General features: G+C 41.3%; 1 long non-coding RNA gene across 1 annotated transcript in view; it reads left to right on the top strand.

Annotated features, from left to right (window-relative positions):
• LOC122801423 overlaps positions 1-16,799 on the top strand; it is an 18,156-nt gene extending 1,357 nt beyond the window's left edge. Inside the window, exons 2-3 of the long non-coding RNA XR_006364713.1 lie at positions 16,332-16,440; positions 16,703-16,799. This is a non-coding gene — a long non-coding RNA (uncharacterized LOC122801423). The remainder of the gene's footprint in view (positions 1-16,331; positions 16,441-16,702) is intronic.
• Positions 16,800-18,574: the final 1,775 nt, after the last annotated feature.

Here is an 18,574-nt window from a genome sequence, read left to right as displayed (position 1 = left end):
AAAGAGAAAGCGATGCTGATGGAAACTGTTATTGTATTACTTTTTGTTGTTTCCAGAAAACAGATGTTATTCGCGTTATACTTTTGCAGTCATTACATTTGGATAATCTGCTGGCAGGTTGCCTTCAGTCGGCCTGATTTCCAAAGTCTTGGGTCCTTAGTCGGTTGCTGTCTTCTCTCCCTTGACGTCAGGTCATCAGGGGTATAAAACATGCAGCCAACGTCATTTTCTTCAGTTTTTCTTGCTGCGCGGTACCCGAAGCAGAAGCATTTCACAAGTGCCGGTCGGCCGACTACTGAAATATTCGAGTTTGAGTTTCAGAACCGAAGTCTTCACTAAAGCTGCGTATACATTGGGGAAACTTTTTTCTTGCTTTTTACCGATGTCATAAAAAAGTTAATAATTGTATTACTTGTGGGAAGCAAATACCTCATAAGGATTTCCATTTATACTGTTTTTCTTGCCTAGGCCCTGATCACAACATGCCTGGCTGTCAGTTTTGTGCTAGATTTAACCAATGCACTATGATGCAAAAATATACAGACGCTTAAAAGTATTTTGGTAACTGATTTAACTACCCTGAAATGTTATCGGATAGCAATCAGACTACCGGAGTACATAAAAAACGCAAAGAAAAGGACAGAGAAAGGCAGTCGAAATCCAAAACAGACGACAAAGCTCTTCCTAAGCCAGTCGCTGGTTCGCCAGTAGTCAGTGAGGTGCTTTCACAGCCCCTGATACCCGCTACCTTCGAGTCGCATACCTCTACCGACACCCATGTGGAGTCCTGCGTGCCACAAGATACTCAAGGTATTTGATGTGATGCATCTCCCTCAGATGGGTCCAGAGCCGCTGAGCAGGCACCTGTTTCTGAGGGTGCATTCAGACCTCAACATTTACATATCAAACAGATGACCGCTGCAAAACCAAAGGCAAAGACAACTTCTAAAACTAAACGACGCCTGAGCCACATGCACAATCCTCTATGCCTAAAAAAACAGATGATCAAAATGGCTGAAGACCTTATTCCCTTGATCAGGGGTACCCATCCCCCTCCAGATCAGAGGCCAAGGCAATACACTGATTATGAATCTTCAGATCAGGTTTCTATTTCTTCTGATTTCTCTTCTGATCAGGAATTATCTTTACCTCCCTATAAGGATTCTGATGCTGAGGAGTCTGTTCCATCTGCATCTCCTCCAGAGGATTATTCATTTGGAGAAACCTTGCATACTTTGAGGGATCATTTTCACTGGGAGAGTCAAGACTTGTCAGAATCAAAAAAGAGGCTCATGGATTTCCTTCTCCCTCAGCACAAGCCTTTAGCCATTCCCCCTGTTTTAGTCATTGTGGATGATGTGTTTTCAGAGTCAAGCTTTACTCCTGACTCCTTACCTCTGGCTCCCAGTAAGCCTGACCAATATTACAGGGTCCCTGACTCGCATAATTTTTTATTTAGAATCCCTGCTGCTGATCCTGAAACTGTTTCACAGGGTCCAAAGGGAGTTAAGGCCTCAACAGCAAAAAACCTCACCCCCTCTGACAGAGATTCAAGGGCACTAGACATATGGGGGGAAAAAAAAGGTTTATACATCTGCAACCGTGGCAGTAAGGGCCTTAAACTGTCAATTTCACATGCTTAAGTACCAACAACATGTCACGGGATTGCTGAAACAGAAAATGTTGATTTCAGAATGTGCAGAAAATAAAGAATTGCAGGAATTATTGCTTGCAGCTGAACAAGTTGGAAAGCATACTTTGCAATGTGGTTTTGATTCCTTAGAGGCCTCCTGCAGGGCCGCAGTTACTGGATTTTTGATTAGGAGGCATGCCTTGTTAAAATTGCCTGATCATGTTAAAGCTAAATTGCTAGATGCACCTTTACAGCACGTTTCTTTGTTTGGTATTAAGGCAGAAAAGGTTTTAAAGAAAATGGAAGACAAAGTTAAGTCTTTGCAAACTGTTAAAGATTTCTTACAAGTGCAGCCACCAAGATTCAGTAGACACTGGCCTGCAAATAAAATTGGTCCTTTCCTCTGTCAGACAGAGCTTAATGGGGCAATTCCGGACGCCCAAAGGGTTCCAGATATCAGGTGCAAGATTCATATAGGTCAAAGCAATGGGGTGCATCTACCTCCAAATCAGGGGGAGATAAAGCGCAAACCTACCGGAAATAGTCCCAATGGCTTCCCTCTGCCTACATCAAGCACTTATCTTTTGACAGCATCCATGGGGGAAAATTAGCACTTTTTGCTCAAAATTGGCAGTTAATAACCCAGTAAAAGTGGGTACTAAACATAGTATCACAGGGATACAGATTCCATTTCCAAACTCTGCCAGTGGCAAACGGTTGGCCTGATCTGCCCAAAAGTCAATGGGCATAGGCACAGAAACAGGTTGCATCCCTCATGGATATGGGGGTCATTCAACCAGTACGAGAAGAAGAAAACGAACAAGGTTTTTACTCAAGACTTTACTTGGTACCCAGAAAGAACAAAGCCTGGCGGCCATTACTGAATTTATCAATTTTGAGCACATACCTGGACATTCCAAAATTCAAAATGCTGACTTTGCAGTAGCCTCTGCCCATGCTGGGCAAGAATGCTTGGCTGGTGACATTAGACCTAAAAGAGGCATACCTGCATGTCCCAATAAGACAATCGTGCAGAAGATAGCTCAGATTCAAGGCTGGCTTAATGCATTACCAATTCTCTGCTCTACCCTTTGGCTTATCTACTGCACCCAGGGTCTTTACAAAGTGCCTGGCACCAGTAATTGCGTTTTGCAGACAAAGTATACAAATATATCCTTACTTGGATGACTGTCTCATTCAGGCAGAGAACAAGGGCAAACTTCTTCGACACCTGGCGTTTGTGAAAAGGCTTCTAACATGCCTAGTTTACACTATAAACGAAAAGAAATCACAACTGGTACCCTCTCAAAGAATAACATTCTTGGGTGCAAGCTTGAATACAACTGTCCATATGGCTTAACTTGCGCCAGACAAGCAAACGCAACTGACTACTTACTTCAAACTGATGGCAACAAAAACCCAGTCTTTTGCAAGACAAATTCTGCAGGCTCTGTACTTCATGGCATCCTGCATCCTACTAATTCCATATGCAATACTGCATATGAGGAAACTTCATTGGTACCTAAAAAGTTTATGGAGTTAACATTCACATAGTCTGGAAACAATGATTCCTCTCATTCCCTGCCTGCAGCAGGAGTTTCTATGGTGGGCAAAGGCCTGTCACCAAAACATGGGACGGCCGTTCACTCTACCCCCTGCCAGCCAAACCTTAACAACAGACTCATCAGATTATGCCTGGGGGGCCCACATGGCAGGAAGATGCATTCAGGACATATGGGCACCAAAACAAATGCATCTACATATCAATCAGAGATTCTAGTTGTTCAAAATGCCGTAACAGCCTTCAAGGACTTACTTAATCCAGGACAACTACTGATTAAAGACGGACAACACCACAGTCATATGGTATATAAACGAGCAAGGGGGCACACACTCCTACCCCCTTTGCAGATTAGCAATGGCACTCTGGGACACAGCTTTGATCTACCAAATACATCTTCAAGCTCAATTCCTGCCAGGAAAACAGAACACTCTGGCAGACTAAGCAGAAACCTTATGGATCCTCACAAGTGGAAACTAAATCCACAAGTCTTCAGCATGATAACGGCGAAATGGGGGAGCCCAGACATAGATCTATTTGCCTCTCCTCACAATTATCAACTGAAAAGATTCTGCAGAAGGACTGATCACAGACAAGCATGGAATGTGGACGCCCTATCCTTCATTTGGAAAAACCTGTCAGTTTATGCCTGTCTTCATCTGCTTGTTCTACCCAAGGTCCTCCTAAAAGTCAGACAAGAGAAGCCAAAGATGATATTAATTGCCCCGGACTGGCCTGCCAATACTGGTACCCAATCCTAAGGAACTTGTCTCAATACCCAACTTGGACCTTGCTTCAAACACCACAAGTACTGTCCCAGCAAAACAATCAGATCCTGCACAATCAGCTACAGACTGTAAACCTGGCAGCATGGCTAATCATGTTATCATATGAACAACACCTCTCAGTAAAGCTGTGATGGATGTCATTTTGCAAGCCAGAAGGCCTAGTACTAGAAAATTTATGCTGACAAATGGAAGAGATTCTGTGTTTGGAATCGAGCACAAGGAACTGATACAGCAGAACCAAATATTCCTCAGATACTATAATACTGAACTGAGATGCTTGACAAAGGCCTATCGTTCTTATCAATCAAAATCCATGTCTCTGCCATTTCGGCTCATTGCAACATAGAGCCACCAATCTTTTCTCATGCTTTACTAAAGCAGTATCTGAGAGGTGCCAGAAATTTAAGGTCACCATTACCTGCATGGGACCTCAATTATGTGTTGGAAAAACTCACCCTGCTTCCATTTGAACCAGCTGCTACTGCTGATATAAAGTTCTTATCATGGAAGACAGCTCTGCTATTAGCAGTTACTTCAGCAAGAAGAATTGCAGAGCTACAGGCCCTCATGGCTGTAGAGCCTTTTATCATATTTTACCCGGAAAGGATGTCTCTGAGGACAAATCCTACTTTTATGCCTCAGGTGGTTTCCAGTGTGGATCTTAACCAAACAATTCATCTGCCAACTTTTTATCCAAATCCGCAGAACAAAGGGGAGAGAATTCTGCATTCCTTGGACGTTCACAGACCGCTAAGATTCTACTTGTGTAGGACTAAAGCTCAAAGAAAAACTGAGCAGTTACTAGTGTCATATGCTGCAGGATCAGAAGGAAAGGCTATTTCAAAGCAGACAATTTCAAAGTGGATAAGCCACTGCATCCGTTTCTGCTACTTACACCATGGTAAACTAGTGCCCAAGGGCATTAGGTCTCATTCCACCAAAGCTGCAGCTACTTCAGCAGCCTTTCTCAGAGGAGTACCAACCAAAGATATTCTAGAGGCTGCTACTTGGAGTTCTCTTCACACCTTTAGAAAGCATTACCATTTGCCTCTCTACTCTAAGTCCAGGGAAGGCTTTGCCACTGTAGTGCTGCAGGCCTTATAGCCGCACCTAATGCTGTTTAGCTCCAGCCTCCCAACCATAGCTTTGGGATTCTACCCAAATATTATGACTGCAACAGTGAAACACTAAGAACATAGTACAGTTGTGTACACTTACCATAAATGTAGATGTTAGAGTGTATTCACTGTTTCAGTTCAGGTTACCATCCCGCCCATCCCCCTGTCATTCTGAAGTAGCTTTTCCTTCACTGTCTTCTACAACCTATGTGGTGTATTTGCTTGTAGATGAAGGTAAAGTTTTATATTGATGGATGTATTTATATATATATATATATATATATATATGTGTATATATATATATATATATATATATATATATATATATATATATGTATATATGTATATAAAATGTATATATGTATGTATATATATATATATATATAATAATGCTACCTTTTTGGGGGCAAGAAAAACTAAAGAAAATGGCGTCTGCTCCATGTATTATACCCGTGACGACCGGACGTCATGGAAGAGAAGACCGCAACCAACGCAGGACCCTAGACTTTGGAAATAAGGCCGAATGAGGGCAACCTGCCACCAGATTACCCAAATGTAATGGCTGCAACAGTGAATACACTCAAACATCTACATGTATGGTAAGTGTGCACAACTGCAACTTTACAACACTTCCGCATAAGCAGTTAAAGAAACAAGTTACTGGTAAAAGTGAAAGCAAAGTTGCTCACTTGGCCACAAACTATTACAACATTTGGATAGCATTCTCCTCAATGATTACAAATCCAGTGTGACAAGACTTCACCTTATGTTCTTTCACAACTTCGTTAAGGCAAGGATAACGCTCAGAAAACCACCGGTAAAACTTGGGAACCCCCATTTTCAGTTATTCTGTTGAGTCCAGTGAACAGACCTGCTGTCGCCAGAAACTCCTTCCCCCACTGTGTACCACTGTGCTCTTAGGCAATAGAATGTCATAACTCTTACTGTTAAGAAAATGCAATGCATTATGCCTTGTACAATCTTTTTAAGAAAATATAAGTAATACATAATAGCTGGCCCTGCATTTTGGCTATTTTTTTCACCATTACGTTTGTTGTTGCTACAAAATCATTATCAAAGAAGTTAAACAATTATGAGATGCAATACTTCAGTATGAACTGTGAAAATATTACACAGTAGTATGATATGCCTATACTGATTATAATATTTTGTAATTGTACAAGGTGGAAGAATTAAGTTTGTGAAAAAGGGGAAGTATGAGGTGCTAGACATTTAATTTGTACTGAATTTCTCTTTTGATGGTAATTAGAAAGCTGCTCTTTTGGTATACATTGATCGTGTTGTCATTGGAGACTGACTGTGATCCTCAGTTGTTTGCAAGGGAGTCCTTCATTGTACAATGGAGATATTAATCATATGAGGCATAATAAAGATCATACTGCAAAACCATACTACTAATATTTACTTCACTTCTTAACTGGATAAGTGAGCTGGTCTGCTGATCTTTTTCAGTTATGACCTGGTAAATTTAAAGAAACATATATGTAGATATATCGGCGGTATTGTACTTGAAGGCCTCGCCTTGCGTTTCGCACAGAAGTGGGTGTGTTGCGAATGATTGACAACCAAGTCTGCGTATGTAATGAACCATGATTGACATGGCATTCTAATCAGCTGACCGCCCTAGTTTCTCCTCTTACAGATTAAGGTTAATAATCATATGTGCATTAAATCCATGACTGTACACACACACACACACACACACACACACACACACACACACACACACACACACACACACACACACACACACACACACACACTAAATACAAATGATGGTCATCGTCCTTGTTCCTAGAAGTAAGTCTGCCCCCTTCACGCTTGTTCCTAGTTTTATAAAAGTGAGAAGAAAGTCACACTCAATACTTTTGTGACACTTGCTACAACGTATAAAAAACGCTGACAGAAAAATAAATTACTTCAAAAGTTGTAACACTTTCTTGTCCTAGTCACTGCACCTTCCCATGTTCATAGGTTCATACTAGGCTATCTGCCCTGGGGCATTTATAAGCCTAGCCAGAGTTGTGTGGCTTTCACCACCCCTTAGGTTGAAGAATACTATACCCATTAGTTTGCCATGCCTCTGTCCAGCAGTGATACAGAGATGATCCCCGGGGTAAACCTATGATCTCCCATCCACTGGTCAAGATTCCTCTTGAACAGAGCCAGTGAGGTGCTCTATCTCACATGGACCGGGATTCTGTTCCACAGCATAGGGAGTCTCTGGGTGATGAATCTGTCCCTCCAGCACTTCCTATTTATATCCTTGTTGAGGTTTAAGTCTCTTGCTCTTGTGTCTCTGGTGGATTTGGATTTTTTGAGGTGGAGCATGTCCATTAATTCCGGGTTGGACATGGCCTTGTATGTCAGGCACAGGTTGCCTCTGAGCAGGCGGTATGCGACTGAATAGAGCTGGAGTTTCTTCAGTCGGGCAGCATATGGCATATTTTTGAGCCCCTTTATCCTTTTGGTGAGGGACTTTTGGGGTCTTTCCAATTGCTGCAGGTGTCGGGTAAGATACATTCCGAATGGGACATTGTACTCGGTCATTGGTCTGTTAAGTGAAGAGTACAGGGGAACAATGACCTCTCTTGATCTGGATGTGAATCCCTTCATAATCAGGTGGGCAATGTATAAGGTCCTCCTAACCACTTTGGCAATGTGAGTGTCAAAAGAAAAGTTACTGCCAACTTGGGTCCCCAGGTCCCTGATAACCTCTTCTGTGATTAATGGATTGCCACCTATGTGGTAACTTAGGGTTACCTTGTTTTTACCAAAGGGTATGACTATACATTTTTTGGCGTTTAGCTTAAGGCCATGGCTCTGGCACCAGTTATCCGTTTCTATGAGACCTCTCTGAAGGATATCTGTGTCTGATGGATTTTCAACTATGGCGCCCAGTTTGCAGTCATCTGCAAACTTTGTCAGCCACAATCCTCCTATGTTTGCCTGCACTTTTGAAAAGTAGATGCCGAACAAGAGGGGGCCCAGGACTGAGCCCTGTGGGACACCGCTTGTGACCGGCTTGGAGTCTGACATGGCACCAGCAACTCTAACCCTGTGGGTTCTGTCCTTGTGCCAGTTTGCAACCCATCTTGTGACATATGGGTTTACATTTAAGCTAGTGAGCTTTTCTATGATATCCGCGTGGGGTATTGTGTCAAAAGCTTTTGCAAGGTCAAGGTAGGCTGTGTGAACTGCCTTACCCTCATCAATGGCCTTGGTGACTGTTTCAAAAAAGTCGACCAAGTTCAAGAGGCATGATCTGCCCTTGACAAAGCCGAATTGGGTAGGATCCAATGTGTGTAGGTCCCCTATGTCTTTATTAGTTCCATTATGATCCTCTCCATAGCTTTGCAGACCAGGCTTGTTAAGCTTATGGGGCGGTAATTACCAGGGTCCGTAGAAGCACCGCCTTTGTGGAGTGGGACCACAGTTGCCGTACGCCACTCTTTGGGTACATATCCTGTGGTAAGGCTAAGATTAAACGGCAGCCTTATGTGTGGGTTTAGTTCCTCATTGAGTTCATGTAGCACACAGCCGGGATCACCATCCGGTCCCATTGATGCTGTGTTTTTAGCTTTAGAGAGAGCAGCTCTCACCTGGGCATTTGAGATGATTGGGAGGCTACACTCTGCTGGGATAGATATTTCTCCTTTTGGGGGGGAGGGAGGGGAGAAATTTTCACTGAACCTGTCTGCCAGTATGTTTGCAATGTCTGTGGGTTCAGTGATTTTTGTATCATTTTGGACTAATTCTGAGCATATCTGGGAGTTTCCACCCAGATTTCTAACATAGCTAAAGAAGGCCTTATGATTGTCTTTTGAGTCCTTGGCTATTTTTCTCTCAAAGTTGGCCTTGGATGATTTTATGAGTGATCGTAGTTTTTTACTAGTATTGATCAGAGATAGTCTTCCCTTTTAGGGATTTTGCTCTATTTTGTAGTAGCTTTCTCCTCTTGTTGTAAAGTTTGTTTATGGCTGGGGTCCATCAGATCGGGCGCTTGCCTTTGGTGGAAAGGGTCTTGATTTTATTTGGGTTTGCTTGATCCATGCAATCTTGGAGGTGCTCGTAGAAAGCATTTGTAAGGGATTCAGCAGCGTGGGTTGTGGTTTCCAATGGCTCAGGGGCCTTGAAGGATACCACACCAGTCTTAAGAAGTGTGAAGTTGGCTATTGAGAAGTTCTTCACTGTGGTCTTTTTTGTTGGGAGTGGGGGCAGGATGTGGATCTCCAGTGAGATTAGTTTATGGTCTGATCTCACCAATGAGGGATATACTTCCGGTGTGGAGCATCTTGTCCATGTTTGTGATGATCAGGTCTAGTATATTTTCACCTCTTGTGGGAATAGTGACAAGTTGTTCCATAGCATTTGAGTTTATGAACTCCAGGAACCTTTGGGCTAGGGTATTGGGGCTTGAGTAATGTTCCCAGTCTGTTTGGGTAGTTGAAGTCACCCAATATGATGGTGTTTGGAGAGACATTTATACTCCAGTGTCTTCAGGAAGGCAGTGTGGGGTTCCTGAGTTTGAGAGGGTGGCCTGTAACATGCTACAAACCGTAGAGCAGTTTTGCGTATGGTTAATTGCACCTGAATGGTCTCTGATGCTTCGTGAGTTGCCACCAGCCTGGAGGTGTGGGTATCCTTGATGAATATGGATACACCCCCTCCTTTTGTGGTACGGTCCGGGTTTTGGGGCCGGAACGCATGATACGAGGTAAATCCTGATAGTGCCGGGGTGCTCTCAGGAGCCTTGAACCAGGTTTCAGTCACAGCACAGACATCGATGTTCTCCATACTGAGGAGGGATTCGAGGGCGTGCATCTTGAGATTTAGACTTCTGGCACTGAGCAGCATTACCCTTAGTTTTTTTCCATTATTGTTTTCTAGGGCGGTGGGTTTAGAATTTGAGCCTTGTCTAAAAAGGCACTATGGGGGTGGCAAGAGCCTTTGCCAATATCTGGAAACCCAGGGGTGACAGGTGCAAGCCATCCCTTGCGAAGCAGCGTGGCTTGTCAAGCATGTCATTCCAGGCAGACAGACATTGGATCCCCTTAGAATGACACCAATGACATGTGTTTATGTAGTGGACACGTACTTCTCAACTCTCCAGATTTCCGCCTACTTTTGGTCTTTTCCTCATAAAATTGGTGGTTTTCTGCAAACTGTTGAGGGATGAAGTCAATAAATAATGACACACATATACTGCTCTACCTTTTAGAGCAAGAAATCTGGACAAAGACATAAATAAAAGTGGGACAAAAGCCATCCAAAATGAGGGCAATTTTTTAAATATTGCTCTTAAACTTCGAAATTTACAGTGATATTTTACTCAGAGAAACAAAGCACTATCAGATAGTCTTTAAGAATTAGAACTATCAGTAAATTTACGCAGTACAAATTATCAGACAACATAGCTATATAAACCATATTGGTTTATTGGACGTTATGGGTATTAACACTAGATTCTACATACTAGAAACATATGCTAGTGTCGCTATTGAGGGGAATGCATATTCATTAGTGCCCGATTACAAAATAGCACGGAGGCGGGTTTTGGGTGGGGCTTGCTACTGTGCATCTGGTGAGGCCCTCAAGTACAATATCGCCGGTATAGCAGCATGTAGTTTAGGAAAAAATGTAGAAGTACTGACATAAATTGCAATGTTTTACAAATTCTGTTTCATATCCACTCACAAATGCATGCAGAGACAGAGGGTCTCTCTCATACAGGAGCTGGTGAGGCAAAGACACACGTGCACAGCAAGGTAGGTTCACTCATCTCTCCATTTTAAACAGGAATGCCATCAGAGCTCTGAAACTTCAGAGGAATGTTTCTGGAATTCCCCAAAGCAGCTACAAAAGAAAAAGATGTGAAAGAACTAGAAAGAGTGGCTGTAGAGGCAGAGCTGCTGCTAAACTGAAGAGAAACACCCATAGGCCTGCATTAGTTTTGGTATTACTTGCAAATGTCTGCTCACTGGATAATAAGATGGACTATCTGAGAATGGAGCTCACATAAAAATAAGGTGAGGGACACTTGTTTGATCATTTTCTCTCAAACTTGTCTGCATAGTAACATTAGTGACAATGCTGTGAACCTAGATGCGCTGTCTTTTAGAGCAGATAGTTTGTAAAACACAAAGTGGTAGAGCTAAAGGTGGTGGTGTATGCATCTGTGTTAATAACAGATGATGCAAAGACTGTAAGCTTAAGCTTTTTTTAGCTTTAAGCTTTTGTAAGTCATACTGCTCCAAAGATGTGGAAATGTTGACACTAAAATGCAGACCTTTCTATGTACCAAGGGAAATCTAGTGGGATGTATGTCACAGCAATGTACATCGCTCTAAGTGCTAACAACTGAAGCTCAAAATAAACTCCATAATATTGTCTGTGAGCTACAAAGCCGAAACACAGAATTTGCATACATGATGGTGGGTGATTTCAACAGAGCTGAGCTTAAGGAGGTGCTACCCCATTTTTATCAGTATGTAGATTTCCTCACCAGAGGGGAGAATACTTTAGATGAAGCTTACTGCACTATTAAAGGAGCCTTTAAAGATTTGAAGCACCCCAATATAGGCAGCACTGATAACACTGCCATCCTGCTTCTGCCCACCTATAAGACGATGTTGATCAGAGAAAAACTGACAACTAAACAGATCAGAGTCTGACAGGAAGTTTCCATGGATTGCATTCAGGACTGTTTCAATACCACCTACTGGGACGTCTTCAAAGTGGCTATGCACAGCCTCCAGTTTAGTCATAGACATCTATACTGAATCAGTTCTAGCCTACGTAAGTAAATGTGTGGAGGATGCAACTACCATGAAAGCCATCACTGTAAGAGCTAATCAGAAGCCCTGTCTCACCAGGAATGTCTACGAGCTACTGAGGGAAAGAAACACAGCCTTCAAGGCAAATGATGAAGAAAGGTTGATGGTAGCCAGGTCGGGTCTGAAAAAGGGCATCAAAGAGGCAAAGAGGGGGAGTATGAAAGGAAAAGTTAGATCTGCTTTCAAGACATGAGGGACATTAGAAGCCTATAGCTGGGGATACAGCAGCTCACAGACTAAAAGTCCCAATCACCCCAATCTGATGACGGCTTTGAATTTCTAAATTAACTGAACTCCTTCTTTGACAGATTTGTGAACACCACCACCGTACCTTCTAAAACAAAAGAAGAGATGGTGCTTACCTTAAACTCCTAGGAGGTGGGACTTCAACTTAAGGTGAATCCTAGGAAGGCTGCTGGACAGACAACATACCTGGCAAGGTGTTGAAGTTATGTCTGGTACGGACAGACTTCAATTCATCCTTGCTGTAGAGAATGTTCCCTTGTGTTTCAAGGAAACAAGTATTGTCCCACTTCCAAAGAAACCCAACCCTACTTGCCTCAGTGACTTCATACTGGTCACCTTAACCTCAGATGTCATGAAGTGCTTTGAAAGGATTGTGAAGAAACCTCTATCTGCGAGTCTGCCTAAGTCCTTTGATGGACTGCGGATGCGATGTCAGTTACACTACACCTTGCATTAAAACACCTAGAAGGGAAGAACAACTACGTAAGGATGCTGTACATCGACTTCAATTCTGTGTTCAACACTGTGATACGGATGCAACTGGTGGATAAGGTCGTGAAGCTTTTGATAAACAAGCACCTGTGTAACTGGACACTTGACTTTCTGATTGGTAGACCCCAGTGGACATGCCCTGGAAACAACACCTCTCAATGCATAGTCCTGAATACTGGTGTTCCCCAAGGCTGTGTGCTCAGCCCCTTGCTCTTCACCATCCTCACCCATGACTGCGCTGCAAAACATAAGTCAAACCATATTATAAAATTATTTGATACCACAGTCATGGGTCTCCTTAGTGGTGGGAATGAGTTGAACAGTGTGAGGTGAAAAATTTGCACCTGAATGTTAATAAGGTCAAAGAAATGATTACAGACTTTCATGAGAAAGGCAACAGTTCAACCACTCACTATCAAAGGGGAGGTAGTAGAGAAAGTCAAAACAACCAAGTTCCTGGGCCTTCACATGTCTGATGATTTCTCCTGGCAAGCTAACACCAACCATAGTCAAGAACGCTCAACAGAGGCTTCACCTCCTGAGAAAGCTCAAAAAGGCCAGGCTTCCACTGTCTGCTGTTACTACTTTTTTACAGGGGAGCTATCAAGAGCATCCTCACTAGCAACTTAATAGCATTGTTCAACAAATGCACAGTTGCTGAGAAGAAGAAACTACAAAGGGTGGTGAATATGGCTGAGAAAATCTTGGGCACAAATCTCGCTTCTATTCAGGAGCTTTTCTTTACAAGAGCAAGAAAGAGAACATATAAAGTACTTGCTTATTTGACCCATCCGGCCCACAACTTGTTCTCACAACTTGCTTCTGGAAGGAGGTACCGCAGCTTCCGCTGTAGGACTACCAGATTCAGGAACAGTTTGTATCCTACATCTGTGAGACTTATTAATACGGACACCAACCGTAATACCGGATACATTGAAGCCTCCTTGTTTTCATTTAACTCTGCTGCTCTGAGCATTTCCCGCCACCATTACTATTATGCAGTATGATGGCTATACTGAGTCACGTCTAAGGTAAACTAGCAATATGGTAACTAAACAGCTGCTTTTCACTAGTTTGTATTTATTCTCTATCTTAATAATGTAGGGGTTTGGTTGTGGGTATTTATTATCACTTGATAATGGGTATTGAATGTGCTTATGAAATGTGAACTACCTCTTACATGCAATATGCGTTATTTTCTATGTTGTTCTTTGATACCGCTGTAACCAAGTTATTTGCACTGCATTTCTCTGGTGAGCTGGCATTTGCAATTTCGTTTAGGCTGCACTTCTGTGGTCCTAAATGACAATGAAGTTTCTTTGAATCATGCACACATGGCACATGGAAGTACAGAGACGCACAGGGTCAAACACACACTCATGCACAGTTGTTAAGATCTGCAGAGGCTCATTCAACATGCGCGTGCACACACACACACACACACACACACACACACACACACACACACACACATGCTCAAACACTGATAGTGAGCAGATGAGCAGTTATTCACTTTTTGGCTGTGTATACTGCAGATGTCATACTGCAGTGAAATTAGGAAATTGCTTCTTTGTTATAGGACTGCAGTGCCAACCATTAGTCCCAATCACCACCCCACCCCACGCACACACTCGCATTCTTTTTGTTGTGTCTATATCTCTCTCTCACACATGCAGATGTGCCATGAGAGACGGACAAATGCATGCGCGCGCGAACAGCCACACACACCCCCTATGGAAGCAATGTTCTCATCCGTTATGAAGTTGTAAAGCCATGAGTAAGTAGCAGTAGCAAACAAATTAGGAGAGTCTCTTATCTTGACTTACAGATATCCAGCCACTGAATCATGTGCAGGTGCACTGTTTTCTCACAAACCAGTTGTAAGTTCTGGTGGTGGTCAGTTTTTCTCTCCTTTAGCACATGCTTGCAGGAGCATTTAAGTGAAAAGTGGAATAACAGTAGTTGGATTTTTCAACTGCTGCTTCAGTTAATTTCATAACTATTTCTTTTTTTTATTTTATTGTTTTTGTTACTTGTTAAATCTGTAGTTGACTCATGATTTTCAACCACATTTATTCATCATGGGGATGTTGGCAATTGTTCTGGATATCATTTTCCCTTGGTGCTTCACTTCACTTTGGTATGTTGCTGTGAAACAGCATAGTTGTTTGTTACTACGTCCAAAATGTTTCTGTTCCAGTAAGATACGAGTTTATGGATTGGCCATTAACTAATGTCAAATATTTAGCAGAGTAAACTCCAGATGGACACTACATTGTGTTGCGGAAGAGGCTATGTTATCATACCACTGATTGCCATGCTTTACTTTTTTTTTTTTCATGTTTTGTGTATGTTTAATAGGGTTCTTTTTGTGATTTACATGTACTGCTTTTTTTATTTCAAAAATATATGTGATGATATGCATGTTAACATGATTGATGCATATTACTTTTTAGTTGCTGTGTTAGTTGTGGGCTAACAAGTAGATGTTATATGCTGTGTTGCATAGCAGTGAGTTTGTATTGCCCTCGCAATTGGTAAGTGCTGAACACAGTGTTTTTATTCCCATTTGTGTTTTGGGTGAAATTGTTTAAGAGATGGTATTTGATGGAGCAAGGCAATGATATTGTAGCACTTTCCTGCAGAGGTCGGCATCTAACCCCACCATACAGCTATGAGCCTCATCCATTACCTGCTACAAATTCAAATGCCAGTAGTGATCCTATATGGAGTGAAGGCATGCAATCACAAGATCGCACTCTTCCACTTGGTTTGGACACTGGGATGTTTGCATACAGGTAATCCATCATAGTTCACTTTTTTTTTTTATTTTCCATGGTAATAGCATACTTACTAATGGTGTGAGATTTTTCGGTATCCATGTAACTTTTTATGCCACGTTTTATTGTATTCCTCTTTGTACTTGCTTTAATGACAGTACTACATTTCTGTTTTAGCTTGATACTTATCCTTTTTCAGAATAACTAGTTATATTTGACATGGGCATTGAGTAACTGTCACTAATGTACTTTGATGACCTGTTTACATTGTATGATCACTAGCTGTCATTGTGGCTGTGTTACTTGATATTTTCTGAATGATTCTTTAATGTACTTATTTCTATTTAACTCTTTTCCATTGCAGGTGTCGGTGTGGAAAATGTAGAATGATGCTTACTGTCCGAGCAGTAACACCTGTTGGTATCACAGTGTTTGTGAGCAGGTTGCTCATCTGGAGTCGGTAAAGTGTGTGATGTAACATCCAGACTTTACAGTGGTATATTGCAGTGAAGAAAACCTAACGTCATTATGAATATGTAGAGACTGATGGTCTAATTGGAGATGACGAGCCAATTAATCCTTCAGTAAACAGTTAACTTCAGTTGAAATGATAGATTGAGCTTAGTATGTATGTACTTAATCTGTTTAAAATGTTACAAAGCATTTTACGTTTCTGTACCGGCTCTCACTGAAGTTATTTGTAAACGTTCATGTCGTTTGCAAACCTGTTACTGTTTGTGTTTAATTGTTCATTTTGAAGTATTGCATAGGTTACTCTGTGCCTGAGTAGCACTGTTTTTATGTTTGCTGTTGGTTTCTGCACTACATGACCTTTCATCATTTTATTTTGTCCAAGGCAATACCATGTCCAGGAAACAATGCCCACATTCATCCATAATGTGTCATGTTTAAAATCTGAGAAAAATTTCTGCCTCACACATGTATCAGTTTCCGTGATACAAGGGGTAAGTTAGGAACACATTCAGTTGTCATATGTATGAATTGCTAAATTATTTGATTTATTATAGTTGCATGTTATGATAATTTAGTCAAAAATCATTAACTGTATTTTCACTGTGTTGCATAGTAATGTGTATTTTCCTGTTGTTCTTATGTATTTGTGAGTGTAATTACATATATCATCAATGTGGCATCATTGCAGTATTACAGTAATGTTATTGAATTTTAGTGATGTGTGTTGACCTTTTTTTTTTTCTTTACCTACAGAGATCAGAAGCCGTCACAAGTGTTTGTTTACAGTAAAATCAATATGAATGAATGTTTCATTTACCGTTGTCCTGCCACTACCTGCAGTAATGGAGTTCTGCCTGTAATCTTGTATTTTTTTCCTCATGGTTTTCTTACATGGTTGCAGTATTGTTGAAGTTATTTAATAAACACTTTCTCTGCAGTATGTTTTTGGATGCATGTGTGTTTTTATTTTACAATAATTTAATGATGTTTTTACTGAGCATAATTAGAGTTCAGGATAAAAACAGCCAAGTGTTTAAATGACCTATAACCAGTAAAACTGCCACTAAAACTGACCGTGATCTAAGCTATATTTTGGATTAAAGCACTCCACCATTTGCAATAAATTTAATATTAACATTTTGTTGAATGAATTTTAGCAGTGTTTTTATTGATCTGTAATTAATAACTAACCATAATGTTCAAGAAAGGCAATTTTGATATGTAATTTTTAAGTGGCATTTTGATAATGCTAGAGTAGAGTAAGTCGGCATTTGTGTGTGTATACCACTGGTGTACAACTTATGATATTAAGAGAGTTGCTCATAGTCTGAGTGCAGACATTTTCAAAGCTTTTTGGCAGAAAGCACAGTGACACGTATATTCAGACACAGTAAAAACCTGCTAATGATGCTGACTATTGCAAAGTGAGAGCCTGCAGAATTGCGTACTGTCTTTTGGAGTGTTTAGAAGTTAATGAAATGGATTAAAAGTGGCTTAGATATGAGTGAATGCATTAATGTGTGAATGCATTAATTTGTGTGTAAGGTCTTGATTATTTTTGGAAGTTGGGTGTGAGACAGGACTGTGCAAGACTTTATAAATAATCTGAGAGTAGTTAAGGCAAGTGGCGCTGAACTATGTAGAATGAATTTTTAAAAACCTGAAGAAGCTATGTAGTGTCTATGAGGTGCCCTTATGTGAACACCCTGATTGGATAAGGTAGGAAAGGGAAAGATAGAACAGCTGCAAAAGGAGAACCAGAAGACAAGGGGCACACAGAAGAATGGCTTCAAAAGGGTTGTACTAGAGGAGGTGGGAGAGGAAGGTTGTTATATTTTTGGTGGGGGACAGACACCCTTCATTTTTCAATTTTTTTTCTTTATGTGACAGTGAAGTTGGGAAGTTAGTAGGAAGATAATATAGGGAAGAAGGGGGAGGAGTGTGATGAAGTGTTGAAGCAGTTCTCATCCCAGTCTGGAGGACCTCAGATATTTCCATTACATGATGGACTTGGAGTGGTAGATTCCAATGCTATGGGGGTGGATGCTTTTGGTGGCTTAGTGGTTGGAACCTACCAGGGCAGAGTCTTGCTTGGACCAAAGATGCCTCTCCACTGCTTATTTAACCGCTTCCTCAACCATGTCCCAAAACTCGTGACTTTTGTGTGTCTCCACACTGCAGCATGCCAGGTGGCCTACAGGACTGAAGCCGCCTCCCTGACCCTGTGAGGACATCCCCATACAGGGAGAGGGAGGTATGTCGTTGGCTGCATCTTGGATCTATAAACCAATGGAAAAGGTAAGATAAAAGGGAGAGAGAGAAAACAAATAAATGGAAAATAGTACATAAAATAAATGGAGGGGTAGAGAGAGAAAATGAAAACAATAAATGTACTCATAATTTAATATAACACTTTTTATTTTATTCATAGCGCTTAATAAGCATCTGGTATACTCCATAAAATGCTACTACATTTAACACTGACTAGTAACACTGCCAAATGGTACTAATACTGACTGTGCTACAAAGGTTGCCTATTGGAATTTAAATATTTCTGCAGAACAAGTTATTTTTTATACATCCGTGACTAAAAAGTTAGAGTAACTTCCTTTTATTTGTTATATA

This window comes from Protopterus annectens, chromosome 4.part1, assembly GCF_019279795.1.
Source record: "Protopterus annectens isolate FY-2018-M chromosome 4.part1, PAN1.0, whole genome shotgun sequence".
NCBI lineage: Eukaryota > Metazoa > Chordata > Ceratodontiformes > Protopteridae > Protopterus > Protopterus annectens.
This window is presented reverse-complemented; position numbering and strand designations above follow the sequence as displayed.